Raw genomic sequence first — 18385 nt, 5'->3', positions numbered from 1 at the left:
ACCACTCGCCAGCTTAAGGTGAGGGTCCGTGAGCACGTATTGGGCATAAAGGCAGCTAAAGGGATTGACGATGTTGCCTCCCTTAAAACCCTGCCAAAACACTTCAAAATACATCACAATTGTGATTCTACTCTATTGAATGTGTCTGGCATTGACATGATTTGCAAAGGGATTAGGGGGGGCAATATTAGCAAACGTCTTGCTCAGTTAGAAACCCAGTGGATTTGGACACTCAATACCGTCTCTCCACTGGGTTTAAACGAGAGTTTATCTTTCATTCCGTTTTTATAATAAAAAAAATTTTCTTGTACACTTTTAATATTGTTTTTGTATTTATTTTAGATATTGTGCTCAGCCCTTCATGTCATGGATTTTTTACATCTGCTGAAGAAGAAATGGTGGCAAGGCTTGTCTGCAGACGCAGACATTTGTTGTAATGCAGAATGTTGATGGAGTTCAGCATCTATATATGCATTTTGATGTTGTGCATCCTTTTTTCCTTTTTCTCCACGTGCACCTTGTTGCTTGTTTCACTTTTTTATCATTTTTTATTTTTTATTTTTTATATATATAAAAAAAAATTTAAAAAAATTTTTAAATAAATTTCTTTATCTTAACACTTATGTGGTTATGGTATTGTACACTGATATATATACCTTCACTTTGTATTATTTTTCATTATTTGTATTATCTTATGGATGGCATATATATTATTGTATATATGTTTTCTGCATCTGTGTCTTTATAAGCTTTACATACACCACTCCATTATGATGGGTTCCGCAGTAATTACTGCATCTGTGTGTTTCTCTGGCGGGCACTGGTGCGCATGCGCCGCCTCGGCGCCGGTGGTTCGCATGGTAACGGCGTCTTCCCATGCTCTGACATGCCGGATTCACCCCGCGGTGTTTGATCATGTGACGCCGCGTGCCATGTGACTTCCGGGTCGCGGCGGCGGCGCATGCGCCGTCATGTGTCCGGCCTGATTGAATCCATTATATATGGATGTGCTGGCCAGTAATACACCTACCCCCTGACGAAGGAGTTTTCTTTTCCGAAACGCGCGTCGGGGCGCGTTCCTTGGCATTCATTCTTGGCTCATGAGGTATTAACCCTTTAATATTTTTTGATTCCCCATTGTATTTAGCGATTTTTTGCTCTTTCTTTATTACACACTGGAACCTAATGTTTTTTTGATTCAGGCACGTTCACAGTGTTTTTTATAGCACGATATATATTATCACACATTATTTCTTTGGGGACTTCACTTTATATATATTTCTTTATTTTTATTATTGTGATTGTATTACAGGGTTATTTATTTAACCTCTTTCTATTGCCTATTATGCTATTATGCTATGTATAAATTTTGGTGATGCCATTCTATGTTTAATGTGTACACCCATTTTTTAATAAAGGGTATTTTATCTAATTTTTTTTGCGTGTTGCCATATTTATTACACGTATTTGATTCCTGTCAGTTTCAACTTCCATTCTACTTAGTGTGCATTGTGGTTTTTTCCACCGGATGGTTGGCCATCCATCATCTCAGAGGGGCTGTGTGTACAATTGGCCTATATTATTATATTGGATTTATTATTGGATTAGTATTGAACATCATCCCCACTGTTTTAATACTACTATAGGGAAAAGTAGGGAGTCCGAACGAAACACGAAATCCAATGTAAGTCAATGGGGAATTAAAGTCGGCAGTGAGAGGAGGACAGGAAACACACCTACAGTGCCCATTTTAATGCCAAAAGCATCAATTCTTCTTACTTAAGCTTGTCAACCTTAATTTACTTCATAATACTAGTTACGCACTGAAAAATTGGGGTTATTTGGCTAAAGTTGTGGGGGGGGGTAGGGCTGGCTCCAGGTCTTCATGTGCACTGGGCGAAAGAGCGCCCCTTCAACACATACCACAACTCATCATGCTCCGATACGGCAGAGAAATAGCGGTATAGTGCAATGAAAAATACTTCACTTTTTACATCTCATGACGAGGCCCATCTATTTCTCCATACAGAATCATTGGTCCCATATAATGTTTGAAACAGTATATGATGAGCTCCACATAATGCTACAGTATATGTTGGTCCCCATGGATGAAGCTCCACTGTCTTATGGGCCCAAATAATGCTCCAAACATAATGGGCCCCATTTCTAATGCTCTAGTGTATAATGGGCCCTGTAAATGCTGCTCCAGTGTCTGATGTCCACCTTTGGAATGTTCCAGTGTATGGTGGGCCCCATCTATCATTCTCCAGAGTATAGTGCGCCCCAAAAATTGCTGTCCCAACATTGAAAACAATCAAATAAGTCTCCTCGCTAGGGAATCCCTGTACTAGTCTGGACTCCTCGTCGTCCCCATCTTCCATCTCTCTGCACAGTATTTCAACCTTGCAAGTGCTGTGATCCTGAGCAAGCAGGGGGGGCCCACTTGTTGGCGACGGCACTGGCACAGGGCCCCTGATAGTACGGTGGTGTGTCTGACGGCGGGTGGGCCGAACCTGCACTTTCATCTGCAGCTTCCTCTTTGTCACCGTGTAAGATGGAACTGTATATGGGAAGGGTAACCTGAGTTTCATCAGGGTCAGATTCAGGCCGTGTAGCGTGCGAGGGGAATGTAGTGGTCTGGGTCAATGTACCAGCAGATTCATCGAGCAGTGGCTGGGCATCAGTGCACTTGTGTCGCCCCCAGGAGTACGGTCGCCACAGTGGCATTACCTTCCTCCTAGGGAGTGTGATGTCATGCTTGGGAGCAACGAACGATCTCTCTAGCAGGTTAACTGATTGGGCAGCGTTATTCCCACGAGTCACGACCCTCCAAACAGCGTTCATGAAGGCAAAGTGTTTGTATTACGTGGGCAGTATGGTTGCAAAGCTGAACCTTAAAGGAATGTCCAGAAGTGCACCACCAGGAGTGGAGCCTACGGCGTAATTTGACTCAACACGGGCAACCTCAACCATCCAGCAACAAAAAAGATGCACACATTGCAAGCTTAATTCCGTTAACGAATGAGACTCCATCATGCCCCGCGGTCTGAGTCTGGCTTACTAGAGGGACACGCGAGGCTCTGGCATGTGAGATTGGCCAATAACTGGTGTGTCATGCCCTTACATGTCCGTGGCTGCATGTGCGCTACACTGAAAAGGCCAGCGTTTGTCGCTTACAGGTGCAGATAACCCGCTGAACAACGTTAGTGATGGGGATCTGGGATTACAATTATTACCCGCGAACGATGATTTCCCAGTAAGTGCAGGTCAACCGCAGTTCCGGAATTAGGCCTAACCGTCATTCCTGAAAAAATGAAAAACTTACGTGTGCAAACCACAGGTGCTGTAGCTTGCTTAATAGCTCGCCAGCCGTTCTCAGGCTCAGTATGGATTACATGTGATTGCACAAAGGTGAGAAAGGGTACCGTATCCCCGGATAACATGTATGGATAGCATAGTGTACACATTCAAAATATATGTCTATAGATCAGGAGGCAGGCTCAAACGGTGTCAGGCCCAGTATGGATTACACGTGATTGCACAAAGGTGAGAAAGGGTACTGTATCCCCGGATAACATGTATGGATAGCATAGTGTACACATTCAAAATATATGTCTATAGATCAGGAGGCAGGCTCAGATGGCGTCAGGCCCAGTATGGATTACACGTGATTGCACAAAGGTGAGAAAGGGTACCGTATCACCGGATAACATGTATGGATAGCATAGTGTACACATTCAAAATATATGTCTATAGATCAGGAGGTAGGCTCAAACAGTGTCAGGCCCAGTATGGATTACACGTGATTGCACAAAGGTGAGAAAGGGTACCGTATCCCCGGATAACATGTATTGTATGGATAGCATAGTGTACACATTCAAAATATATGTCTATAGATCAGGAGGCAGGATCAGACGGTGTCAGGCCCAGTATGGATTACACGTGATTGCACAAAGGTGAGAAAGGGTACCGTATCACCGGATAACATGTATGGATAGCATAGTGTACACATTCAAAATACAGTATATGTCTATAGATCAGGAGGCAGGCTCAGACGGTGTCATTCCCAGTATGGATTACACGTGATTGCACAAAGGTGAGAAAGGGTACCGTATCCCCGGATAATATGTATGGATAGCATAGTGTACACATTCAAAATATATGTCTATAGATCAGGAGGCAGGCTCAAACGGTGTCAGGCCCAGTATGGATTACACATGATTGCACAAAGGTGAGAAAGGGTACCATATCCCCGGATAACATGTATGGATAGCATAGTGTACACATTCAAAATATATGTCTATAGATCAGGAGGCAGGCTCAGACGGTGTCAGGACCAGTATGGATTTGACGGCCCAGACTACACAGCGGAGGAGCAGGGGGAGGTAAAGATTGCAAATGCTGGGGCCCTGCCCAAGCAAGGGGGGCCCACTCGTGGGCGTCAGTACTGGCACTGGGCCCCTCATAGTACGGCGGTGTGTCTGATGGCGGGTGTGCACCACCACCATCAGAGACACTTGATTGCACTATGAGGGACCCTGTGCTAGTGCCTGCGCCCAAGAGTCGGCCTACCCACCTGTCCAGGGCAACGGCACTCGCACGGTTTCCTGCGCTAGGTGGTGACCCCGGCCATGGGGGGGAGGCAGCACAGTTAGGGAGTGTTAGAAAGTGGCATATGTTGATGTTGGACATTCAGCTGATGCAAAAGGCGAAATTGTTCAAGTCCCAGGAAGAGGGGGACCAAAGCAAGCCATTTTTCTGTCACCCTGTGTGTCATCAGTTGAAGGTGGGACAAAATCCTTGGAAACCCATGCATGGTTCATTTTAATGAAGGTTAGATCATCCACATTTTGGGTTGACAGACGGGTCCTTTTTTCTGTCAGGATTGATCCAGCTGCACTGAAGACTCTTTCCGATAGCACACTTGCAGCTGGGCAAGCGAGCTCCTGTAAGGCATATTGTGCCAATTCAGGCCAGGTGTCCAGTTTAGCGGCCCAATAGTCAAAGGGGAATGACCTGTGCGGGAGAACATCGATATGGGAGGAAAAGTAGTTTGTAACCATAGTTGACAACTGCTGTCTCCTGTCACTTTCCATCGATGCAGTATTACCAGTTGTGTCAGTCCACAACATTGTCATGAAACCCCTGTCTCCAACGCCACTTCTGCTGTGTGCACCACGAACACCTCTGCCAAGCTGCCCCCGGCCCGTACGGCTCGTGTGAGAACCATCACCGCTGCTGTGTGCTGGGAATGCCTCAACCAACCGGTTTACCAGAGTTGCTTGAATATTAGCCAATATTAGGTCAAGGTTCTCGTGTGGCATGATGTTTTGTAATTTGCCTTTAAAGCGTGGATCCAGGATGCTGGCCAACCAGTAGTCGTCATTGTTCATCATTTTGGCAATACGGGGATCCCTTTTTAGGAACTGCAAGGCATAATCTGACATGTGGGCCAATGTTCCCGGTGTCAATGATGCACTGCGAGTGCTGGTTGGAGGAGCACTTCATGGCAAATCCACATCCCTCCAGTCATGCACAAACCCTGTACCAGACCTTGCCACACCAACATTTTCACTTGCCCCACGAGATGCATCCTCCTCCCCTAAGTAATCATCCCCATCATCATCCTCCTCCTCCTTTTCTTCCTCCAGGAGAGGTCCCTGAGCAGACAATGGCTGAATGTCATCAAGGATTCCCTCCTCCTCTTCCTCCTTGTCAACATTGGCTGCAGATGCCTGCTCCATAAGGTGCATCAAAGTTTGCATGAGCAGATGCATAAGTGGGATGCTCATGCTTAGGATGGCGTCGTCTGCGCTTACCAGCAGTGTGCATTCCTCAAAACACTGAAGGACTTTACAGAGGTCTTTCAGCTTCGACCACTGCACATCTGTCAACTCCATGTCTGCTCTCAAAGTGCCTGGCCATCTATCCTCCCACAAATGCATTATGGCCTGCCTCTGTTCGCACAGCTGCTCAACCATGTGCAGGGTGGAGTTCCACCTTGTTGCAATGTCGGTAATGAGGCGGTGGTTGGGAAGGTGGAGCAATCGCTGCAGCTTCTGCATACGAAAGGAGTGAACAGGCGACCGGCGGATGTGCATGCACAGTCTTCGCACCTTCTGGAGCAGGGCTGTTAAATCCGGATAATTGTTGAGGAAGCACTGCACCACCAGGTTCAAGGTGTGAGCCAAGCAAGGTATGTGGCTGAGTTTTGAAAGGGCTATGGCTGCCACAAAATTACGGCCGTTATCACTAACTACCTTGCCTGCCTCAAGATGTATACTGCCCAGCCATGACTCAGTTTGTCGCTTCAAGTACTCGGCCAGCACCTCGGCGGTGTGTCTGTCGCCCAAACACATCATCTGCAACACAGCCTGCTGACGCTTTCCACTAGCTGCTTGATAGGGGGAAACCTCATGTGCAACAGTGGAAGCTGCAGATGGAGTGCTCGTATGACTGCACTCTGTGGACGAGCTTTCGCTTCTGGAGGAGGAGGAGGAGGGTCGAACGCCTACAGCCAACTGTTTCCTATACCGTGGGCTAGGCAGCACTGTCCCACCACCGCTGTCCCCTGTGGACCCTGCATCCACCACATTAACCCAGTGCGCAGTGATGGACACGTAACCGCCCTGGCCATGCCGACTGGACCATGCATCTGTTGTGAGGTGCACCTTTCCACTCACTGACTGCTTGAGTGCATGGACAATGCGGTCTTTCACATGATAGTGGAGGGTTGGGATGGCTTTGCGAGAGAAGAAGTGGCGACTGGGTAGGTCATAGAGTGGTACTGCATAGGCCATGAGTTTTGCGGAAAGCTGCGCTTTCCACCAACCGATAGGGCATCATCTCTAACGAGATTAGTTTGGCAATGTGGGCGTTCAAACCCAGTGTACGCGGATGAGAGACTGAGTACTTTCTTGACCTACTCATAGTCTCTGGGAGGGTGAGCTGGACTTGAGAGCTGCATATGGTGGAACTAGCGGTGGACAGGGCAGACTGAGAGAGGGTTGATGATGGTGATGGAGTTGGTGTTCTTTCTGATGGCCTAGATTCAGTCTTTCATTGATATAACAGTGGGATTCCCTGACTGCTTTAGCCTTGCAACGACACCTCAACATTTGCTGCTGTGCTAACCGGTGGGCTTACAGTGGGGGAAGCAATGTAGCATTGCTGACTACCTTCTTTGTGATCAGTTGCACATGTGGTACTTGAGGCTTGGTGTTGTGTCCCCGCTTGCAAGTGCATGCTGGTTAAATGTCTAAGCATGCAACTGGTATTCACATTTTTCAGATTTTTCCCTCGGCTAAAGGTCTTTGCGCACTTCTTACAGATAACCTTGGCCTGATCATGAGGATTGTGTTCAAAAAAGTGCCACACTGCACTCTTCCTACTTTGGAAGACATTTTGCGGCCTAACACGCTGTGCTATTTTGACCGTCTGGACAAGCTGTCCAGCAACTCTTTTGATTTTTGGAACCTGTCTTTGGCGTGCTCCGGGCCTGCCAGATAACAGCTGTTGTGATGTCGATGTCTGCTGTGGATGCTCCTCCTCCTCATCTGAGCTATTGGAAGCAGCACCCTCTTCCCCCAATGGATGCCAATCTGGGTCAAAAACTGGGTCATCCATCACCTCCTCTTCAATGTCATGTGCACCTTCCTCTGTGTCACCATGTATGGTGGTATAGTATGCGGGAAGGGGCACCTGAGTCTCATCAGGGTCAGAATCTGGCTCATTACACTGCGAGGACAATGTAGTGCTCTGACTGAATGTACCAGCAGAATCATCTATCAGTGGCTGTGCATCAGTGCACTCCATGTCAGATTCATCTTGGCCTGGGTAATTCACCATTTCACTTGATAACCCAGGCATGGTATGTGAAAACAGCTCCATGGAGTAATCAGTTGTATGGCCTGCGTCATCCTTCAATCTTGGTTGGGGTGAAGGACACAAGGAAAGGTGTGGTTCATGAACATGAGCCTCCAATGACGACTCAGTGCTTTTATTTTTTACAACTTCAGAAAAGGAGGCGATAGAGCTGGAGGCTGAGTCAGCAATGTAAGCCAAAACTTTTTCCTGAAGCTCTGGCTTTAAAAGCGGTTTGCCAACTCCTAGAAAACTAAGCCTTCGAGGCCTTGTGGAGCCAGACGATGATGCAGGCTCAACACCTCCTGCATTCGGTCCTATTTTGCTTTTGCCACTACCATCAGATCCACCACCAACACCATCATTACCAGCTGCCAACCCCCGCCCAATTCCACGGCCTCTTCCACCAGCCTTCCTCATTTTTGGTAAAAATGTACACAAAATCCCACAAACTATATAGTAATGTAAAACAAGGTACAAGGTGTATATAGGACAGGGGAGACTTAGAATTTCTGAACACACTTGTAGACACTGTTGGATTGTGTGAGGCCCAGTTAATATCACACCGCTATGTCACAGGCTCAATGTCGCAGGTGTGAAAAATGTCACTATAGGACATGGGAGATGTAGAATTTCTGAACACACTTGTGGACACTGTTGGATTGTGTGAGGCCCAGTTAATATCACACCGCTATGTCACAGGCTCAATGTCGCAGGTGTGAAAAATGTCACTATAGGACAGGGGAGATTTAGAATTTCTGAACACACTTGTGGACACTGTTGGATTGTGTGAGGCTCAATGTCGCAGGTGTGAAAAATGTCACTATAGGACAGGGGAGATGTAGAATTTCTGAACACACTTGTGGACACTGTTGGATTGTGTGAGGCCCAGTGAATATCACACCGCTATGTCACAGGCAGAAATTGGCTAGTGTATGACAAACTACAAGGTGTATATAGAATTGGGCAGAATAGGAATCTCCCTAGAGTGTAGGTCTGTAAGAACGGAACATGTCCTCGACTTATCCTTACAAAGTGACACACAGATAGCTTCACTGTGGCCGTGATAACAGCCGTTACACGGTACTGAGAAACGAGCATGCACGTACACCGCTGTCCGGTGTCCGTAAAATTGTCAAGCTCCGTGTTTTTTAAGTATACGGACTGACACACGCTATCTCTCTATAATTTTGAATGTGATCAAACAGCAAATATACTTAACTGTTTGAAAAGCAGACAAAACTAGAAGGTGGAGGTCTGTAAGAACAGAACATGTCCTCGACTTATTCTTACAGAGTCACACAAAGATAGCTTCACTGTGGCCGTGATAACAGCCGTTACACGGTACTGAGAGAGGAGCGTGCACGTACACCGCTGTCCGGTGTCCGTAAAATTGTCAAGCTCCGTGTTTTTTAAGTATACGGACTGACACACGCTGTCTCTCTATAGTTTTGAATGTAATCAAACAGCAAATATACTTAACTGTTTGAAAAGCAGACAAAACTAGAAGGTGGAGGTCTGTAAGAACGGAACATGTCCTCGACTTATTCTTACAGAGTCACACACAGATAGCTTCACTGTGGCCGTGATAACAGCCGTTACACAGTACTGAGAGAGGAGCGTGCACGTACACCACTGTCCGGTGTCCGTAAAATTGTCAAGCTCCGTGTTTTTTAAGTATTCGGACTGACACACGCTGTCTCTCTATAGTTTTGAATGTGATCAAACAGCAAATATACTTAACTGTTTGAAAAGCAGACAAAACTAGAAGGTGGAGGTCTGTAAGAAAGGAACATGTCCTCGACTTATTCTTACAGAGTCACACACAGATAGCTTCACTGTAGCCGTGATAACAGCCGTTACACGGTACTGAGAGAGGAGCGTGCACGTACACCGCTGTCCGGTGTCCGTAAAATTGGCAAGCTCCGTGTTTTTTAAGTATACGGACTGACACACGCTGTCTCTCTATAGTTTTGAATGTGATCAAACAGCAAATATATTTAACTGTTTGAAAACTAGACAAAACTAGAAGGTGGAGGTCTGTAATAACGGAACATGTCCTCGACTTATTCTTACAGAGTCACACACAGATAACTTCACTGTGGCCGTGATAACAGCCGTTACACGGTACTGTGTGAGGAGCGTACACAGCTGTATGGTGTGAAAAAATTCATGCTCAGTACCTCACCAGGACAAAAAAAAATTTGGATTGCTTTTAAAAAAGCAGTTTGCAGAGCAGTGGGAAAACAGCAATGCAGCTATCAGGAAGCCTTATAAGGCAGTCTAACAACCAACACAGCTGATCCAGCAAAATATAGCCTCCACTTGCACTGCACAAACAGTGACTGGTGTGTTGTACAGGCAAAATCGCTAGCAGCAGAAGTAGTTTTTGGTGTCTTCTTCCCTGCCTAACGCTCTCCCTACAGAATCAGCAGCAGCAGCAGCTCTCCCTATTCTGAGATCAGCATGAGTAACATGGCGGTCGGCGTGCACGCCCTTTTATACCCCCTGTGACGCCCCCAAAGCAAGCCAATCACTTGCATGCCCTTCTCAAAGATGGTGGTGACCCCTGCCTATGTCATCACGTTGCCCACAGTGTCTGTGGATCCTGATTGGCTGAAAAAGGGCAGAAAACAAACTTTTGAAATGCGACTTTGGCGCTAAAGTCGCCGACCTCACCCTAGGGTCGGGTTTCATTTCCTGAAACCCGACTTTACCAAAAGTCGGCGACTTGTGAAATTTTTTGACCCGTTTCGCTCAACTCTAGAGATTACACCTCAATGTAACAGGCTGAAATTGGATGGTGTATGACAAGGTGGAGGGTGTATATAGTATAGGTGAGAATTTGAATCTCACTAGAGATTTGAGGAGGCTGATAATGATGCTCTCAGTCCAAGTATGGCAGCAGGCAGCCTAATAAGCAGGACTGCTGCACACAAAAGGGTGGAAAAATGAACGCTTGGTAACTGTGCAGAAAAGAGCAAGAAAAGTATTTTTGCTTTTAAAAAAGCAGTTTGCACAGCAGTGTGCAAACAGCAATGCAGCTATCAGGGAGCTTTATAAGGCAGCCTCATAACAAACAGAGCTGATGCACAAAAATATAGCCTCCCCTGTCACTGCACACAAACTGTTGTGTTGTACAGTGGAAATCGCTAACAGCAGAAGCAGTTTTTTGGTTCTTCTTCCCTGCCTAACGCTCTCCCTTATTCTGAATCAGCAGCAGCAACCTCTCCCTAATGCTAAGATTGGCAGAAGTAAGATGACGGTCGGTGTGCATGCCGTTTAATAGTCCCTGTGAGACCACACAAAGCCAGCCAATCACTTGCATGCCCTTCTCAAAGATGGTGGTGACCGATGCCTATGTCATTGCGTTGCCCACAGTGTGCGTCCTCCATCATTGGCTGAAAAAGGGCGCTGGAAGCATTATTTGAAACGTGACTTAGGCGCTCGGGTCGCCGACCTCGTGGCCGACCTCACGCTATGGTCGGGTTTCGTTTCATGAAACCCGACTTCAGCGAAAGTCGCCGACTTTTGAATTTGACTGACCCGTTTCGCTCAACTCTACTGTGAAGGTAATGCACTATGGGTGAATCATAATGTGAGCTGGTCACAATCGAGGGACATTATGTATGGGAGTGAATCTTTGGGGATTCACATAGTGTAAAGTAGCATCAAGGGTGCATTATACTGCTGTCACAAACCGACACCGTTAACGTCCGGCGGACATCACAACAACCACAACAATGGAATGGAATGGGAAGAGGAAGGCACTTACAGTAGGGAAAAAGTAATGGGGCACCTCCTGAGCTCCAACCTGTGCCTTTCCCTAACACCCTAAGCGTTTCCTTCCCCCCACCGCCGTCGCGTGCCTAGTCAATGATTGTCACCTCACTACTCCCTGGCTAGTTCACTGGCCGGCAAGGATGCTAGCTACACCACTGTGGATGGTGAACAACGCAGGGAGAGGGAGAACAGCAAGACAGACATAAAAAGGGGAAATAGTAATTAATACTGTCCCCGCTGTGAAGCATCACACAGGCACCTCGACCATGAACACAGCAGAAGCACCACTGAAACCAGAGAGCTTTTTACTCCAGGCTTGGTCAGCATAGAAAACTCTATCACTGACAGTCAACTGATGCGTCATGTGACTTTTTAAAGGATGGTGGGAGTGGTCACCACCCACATCAGAAGACTAGCAACAAAACAGCTGCCAGCAAGGGGAAACTAACATTAACTCTTGCTGGCCTGAAATGAAAAAAAGGTTCATTTAAATTATAGTAGAATCAAAGCTGCCACACATTCAAAAATGAATCGTGACAATTGCATGGGAGTAACCAAGCTTCTGTGTGTGCCACAATACATGTCCCTCTTTGCTGTTTCTAAATTTAGTAGGTGAAAATAAAAAGTGTAGAATGCACTGACCATGACACAATTCATTTCATGTTACTCCAAGCTCTTTTTGACCTCATGGTACTCTATCTTCTGCAAACATGTACAGTGCCTTGCGAAAGAATTCAGCCCACTGGAAATTTTCATCCTTTTCCCATATATCATGTTTCAAACATAAAGATACCAAATGTAAATATTTGGTGAAGAATCAACAACAAGTGGAAAGTGAAAAGTGGGGTGCGCAATATTATTCAGCCCCTTTAACTTAATACCTTGTTGCGCCACCTTTTGCTGCGATTACAGCTGCAAGTCGCCTGGGGTATGTCTCTATCAGTTTTGTACATCAAGAGACTGAAATTCTTGCCCATTCTTCCTCGGCAAACAGCTCGAGCCTCAGTGAGGTTTGATGGAGATCATTTGTGAACAGCAGTTTTCAGCTCTTTCCACAGATTGTTTGGGATCATTTTCTTGTTGGAAGACAAATCTCAATCCCAGTCTCAGGTCTTTTGCAGACTCCAACAGGTTTTCTTCAAGAATGATCCTGTATTTGTCTCCATTCATCTTCCCATCAATTTTAACCAACTTCCCTGAACCCTGCTGAAGAAAAGCAGGCCCAAATCATGATGCTGCCACCACCATGTTCGACAGAGGGGATGGTGTGTTCAGGGTGATGAGCGGTGTTGCCTTTACGCCAAACATATCATTTGGCATTGTTTCCAAAAAGTTCAATTTTCGTTTCATCAGACCAGAGCACCTTCTTCCACATGTTTGGTGTGTCTCCCAGGTGGCTTTTTGCAAACTTTAAACAACACTTTTTATGAATATCTTTGAGAAATGGCTTTCTTCTTGCCACTCTTCCATAAAGGCCCGATTTGTACAGTGTATGACTAATTATTGTCCTATGGACAGACTGTCCCACCTCAGCTGTAGTTCTCTGCAGTTCATCCAGAATGATCATGGGCCTCTTGGCTGCATCTCTGATCAGTCTTCTCCTTGTTTGAGATGAAAGTTTAGAGGGACGGCCGGGTCTTGGTAGATTTGCAGTGGTATGATACTCCTTCCATTTCAATATGATCGCTTGCACAGTGCTCCTTGGGATGTTTAAAGTTTTGGAAATCATTTTGTATCCAAATCCAGCTTTAAACTTCTCAACAACATTATCACGGACCTGCCTGTTGTGTTCCTTGGTCTTCATGATGCTCTCTGTGCTTCAAACAGAACCCAGAGAATATCGCAGAGCAGGTGCATTTATATGGAGACTTGATTACACACAGGTGGATTATATTTATCATCACTAGTCATTTAGGACGACATTGGATCATTCAGAGATCCACAATGAACTTCTGGAGTGAGTTTGCTGCACTGAAAGTAAAGGGGCCGAATAATATTGCACGCCCCACTTTTCAGTTTTTTGAATTTCCACAAAAATTTAAAATAACCAATAAATTTTGTTCAACTTCACAATTGTGTCCCACTTGTTGATTCTTCACCAAAAATTTACATTTAGTATCTTTATGTTTGAAGCATGATATGTGGGAAACGGTTGAAAAGTTCCAGAGGGCCGAATACTTTCGTAAGGCACTGAATATGGCAGCTTTATTTTATCCATGATTTTATGAAGCTAATTCACAGAATTCAACAGTTCCTATGGAACATATTTAACATTCATTTCAAATTACATATTTATTCATAAATTCTATAGAAATGTGCCCTTTTTATAATATGTGCACTATATAATAATACAGAAATAGTGCAATTTCTATGCAGACAGACAGTCAGTGCCTTACCGTGAAAGCTTCATTTAACACTACTCTGATGCATCTGAATTGAAGCAGACTGCTATCCGTATGGCTCCCCCTGCTGGTCAAAGGTATATGATGATGTGAATGGATATCAAGGATATAGTCAGTGCTTTATTGTACAAGTGCAAATCTGCAGCTTTTTTTTTTTTTTATAACTTAAACCAGTAAAGTTTGAATAATCTATACTTAAAGAGTAACTACATTTTCATTTTTTTAATTAACAGCATGGATGAGGCTAAAAAAACTTTGTAATATATCTTATAACGGAAAAATACCTATTTTCCCATTTTCTCACTTAACAGTAACTTCTATGTCCTTTGCCTCCTGTATAAGCATTCATTCACAAAAATTGCTCAAATTTGTCTTCATTGTGAAATCAATTGAAACTTGTTGCCTATAAAAGTCTATGAAGAGGGGAAGAGAATGGGAGGGAGAACGAAGAGGTGACACAAAAAAAAGCTACTGTAGCTACCAGTGACAGGGGAAAGTTGGTAAAAATTCAGGATACAAGTTATATGTATAGTTGAGCGATACCAGCCGATACTTGAAAATATCGGATCGGAATGGATCGGCCGATCTTAAAAAAAAGTATCGGTATCGCCGATTCCGATACCGGGAACCAATGCAAGTCAATGGGGCCAAAATATCGGAATTAAAAAAAACCCTTTCTTTCCTTGTAGGTTAATTCTACATGAAGAAAAACAACTAAGAATAATGTAGAATGTATTGTGGGAGGTGGAGGAGACATTAAAGCCATAGAGGTTTAGCCCAATCAAATGGAATAGCAGGAATTAAACTTTTTTTTTAAAGATGTTAGGAGTTACAAAGATATTGACTATGTTAGCCTCATTTATATTTTGCCAGACATGTATGTCTTCTTCTTCTTTCTTCTTTCTTCTTCTTTCTTATTCTTCTTCCTTTTTTTACCTTCTTCTTCTTCTTCTTATTCCTTTTTTTACATTCTTCTTCTTCTTCTTCCTTTTTTTACATTCTTCTACTTCCTTTTTTTACATTCTTCTTCTTCTTCCTTTTTTTACATTCTTCTTCTTATTCCTTTTTTTACATTCTTCTTCTTCTTCCTTTTTTAAATTCTTCTACTTCCTTTTTTTACATTCTTCTTCTTCTTCTTCTTCTTCTTCCTTTTCTTACATTCTTCATATTCTTCTTATTCAACAATTATTATTCTACATATTCAGCTTCTTCATCTTCTTCCTATTCTTCTTCATCATATTCTTGTTTGTGTCAGGCATTCCTGTAGTTGTTATCTAGAAAAGTTAGAAGTTTACACCTTCCGTTCTGCCTGTCACAAAAGATTTACAACAGGATTTGTCCGCGTTCAGTTTGGCCTGCAGCAGCAGGCCTTTTCCAGGGGCACCACGAGGAGGAACGGACTCACCCCCATACACTGCTTAGTCTTCTTCTGCTTATAAATAAGATAATATCATTTGCTGAGAGTATTAGTCTTATGCTTAATGTTCTTCTGCTTTGTTTTTTTTATGCTTCTTTGTCTTCTCTCTCTTGTTGTTCTGCATCTTGGTGGTTGTCTTCCTGTTCTTTGTCCTCTTGAACCAGCTGACGGTACTGGCACCCGGAGGGGCAGCAGAAGGAACAAGAGCCAATGGCACTACCGAGGACCAGCTGACGGTGCTGGAACCCGGTTACTAAGCAGGAGGTACCTGTGCTACAATGCACTACCAAGGACCAGCAGACGTTGCCGGAACTCGGATACCGAGATGGAGGCACCTAGGCCAAAGGCTCTGACGAGAACCAGCTGACGGTGCTGGAACCCGGAGGGGTAGCATAAGCTGCAAGAGCAAATGGAAATAGCGAGGACCAGCTGACAGTGCTGGCACCCGGAGGGGCAGCAGAAGGAATAAGAGCCAATGGCACAACTGACGACCAGCTGACGGTGCTGGAACCCGGTTACTAAGCAGGAGGTACCTGTGCTACAAAGCACTACCAAGGACCAGCAGACGTTGCCGGAACTCGGATACCGAGATGGAGGCACCTAGGCCAAAGGCTCTGATGAGAAACAGCTGACGGTGCTGGAACCCGGAGGGGTATCAGAAGTTACCCCTGAAAAGCAAAGTTGGCATGCCGCAAGCTGGCCGCAGTTACCGAATCACACAGTCCTACAGGGGGTGCTTGTCCTACTGGCACTATGGAACAAGCCTTTCTTACCAGAACCCGCAGTCCACATAGGAAGCACCTAAACTGCTGGCACCCTAGCCTCGGCTAACCCAACCGCAACACGACATGGCAACTTGGGGTGGCAAACTGACATTGACACTTCCCGGAAACAGCAGGCAGGGCTGGAACCAAGCTGGGCAGGAGGGAGTACCCGTGCCAAAGTCAGTTATGAGCAGCAACTGGCGATGTTGGAGCCCAGGACAAGCACTTAGCAGGCTGAGGCCTGATGTGCTGTCAATTGGGAGGCAGCAGGACAGATTGCCATCAAAACAGCAGGGGAACAGCTGACGTTACTGAACCCCACAAACACAGGAGCTAGTGTTTTACTCTGTGAAGACGGCACTTCCGAGCAACAACTGGCTGTGTTGAAGCCCAGGGACAAGCACGGAGCAGGCTGAGGCTGCATTGAAGAAATTTTAAGATCGGTTGTAGACTACTAATTTGAACCAAGCTCCACTTAGGCCTGTGGCTTCACTGATTTTCGTATTTCCCCTGTCCTCCAACCCCGCCAGTTACAGCTCCGAAGTGGCGTCTGCACAATCCACACTTGTTCCTGTGTTACAGGTGTTCAGTCCGGTCAGTTAATCCCCTGATGTGTGTCCGGCAATGTCGCCTGCTCTGTCCACATTCCCATAATGGGAATGTGGACAGAGCAGGCGACATTGCCGGACACACATCAGGGGATTAACTGACCGGACTGAACACCTGTAACACAGGAACAAGTGTGGATTGTGCAGACGCCACTTCGGAGCTGTAACTGGCAGAGTTGGAGGACAGGGGAAATACGAGAGACAGTGGAGCCACAGGCCAAATTGGAGCACGGTTAAAAATCAGTAGTGGTACGACTGTGTAGGCAGCAGGAGACTTTGCCATCCACACAGCAGGGGATCAGCTGACATTACTGAACCCCACTGAGACACGGGAGCAAGTATCTCTTTCCGTGTGGACGGCACTTCCGAACTACAACTGGCTGTGTTGAAGCCCAGGAAATAGGAGGGTGTAGGTAGAGGCCTACTGTATTTTGAATGAGGTGACAGCAGGAGAGACTGCCATCCACACAGCAGGGGATCAGCTGACATTACTGAACCCCACTGAGACACGGGAGCAAGTATCTCTTTCCGTGTGGACGGCACTTCCGAACTACAACTGGCTGTGTTGAAGCCCAGGAAATAGGAGGGTGTAGGCAGAGGCCTACTGTATTTCGAATGAGGTTACAGCAGGAGAGACTGCCATCCACACAGCAGGGGATCAGCTGACGTTACTGAACCCCACTGAGACACGGGAGCAAGTATCTCTTTCCGTGTGGACGGCACTTCCGAACGACAACTGGCTGTGTTGAAGCCCAGGAAATAGGACGGTGTAGGCAGAGGCCTACTGTATTTTGAATGAGGTGACAGCAGGAGAGACTGCCATCCACACAGCAGGGGATCAGCTGACATTACTGAACCCCACTGAGACACGGGAGCAAGTATCTCTTTCCGTGTGGACGGCACTTCCGAACTACAACTGGCTGTGTTGAAGCCCAGGAAATAGGAGGGTGTAGGCAGAGGCCTACTGTATTTTGAATGAGGTGACAGCAGGAGAGACTGCCATCCACACAGCAGGGGATCAGCTGACATTACTGAACCCCACTGAGACACGGGAGCAAGTATCTCTTTCCGTGTGGACGGCACTTCCGAACTACAACTGGCTGTGTTGAAGCCCAGGAAATAGGAGGGTGTAGGCAGAGGCCTACTGTATTTTGAATGAGGTGACAGCAGGAGAGACTGCCATCCACACAGCAGGGGATCAGCTGACGTTACTGAACCCCACTGAGACACGGGAGCAAGTATCTCTTTCCGTGTGGACGGCACTTCCGAACTACAACTGGCTGTGTTGAAGCCCAGGAAATAGGAGGGTGTAGGCAGAGGCCTACTGTATTTTGAATGAGTTTACAGCAGGAGAGACTGCCATCCACACAGCAGGGGATCAGCTGACGTTACTGAACCCCACTGAGACACGGGAGCAAGTATCTCTTTCCGTGTGGACGGCACTTCCGAACTACAACTGGCTGTGTTGAAGCCCAGGAAATAGGAGGGTGTAGGCAGAGGCCTACTGTATTTTGAATGAGTTTACAGCAGGAGAGACTGCCATCCACA

The sequence above is a fragment of the Dendrobates tinctorius genome, unplaced genomic scaffold (genome assembly GCF_039654945.1).
Source record: "Dendrobates tinctorius isolate UK_male_01 unplaced genomic scaffold, ASM3965494v1 ptg000156l, whole genome shotgun sequence".
NCBI lineage: Eukaryota > Metazoa > Chordata > Amphibia > Anura > Dendrobatidae > Dendrobates > Dendrobates tinctorius.
Note: the sequence above shows the minus strand (reverse complement) of the source record.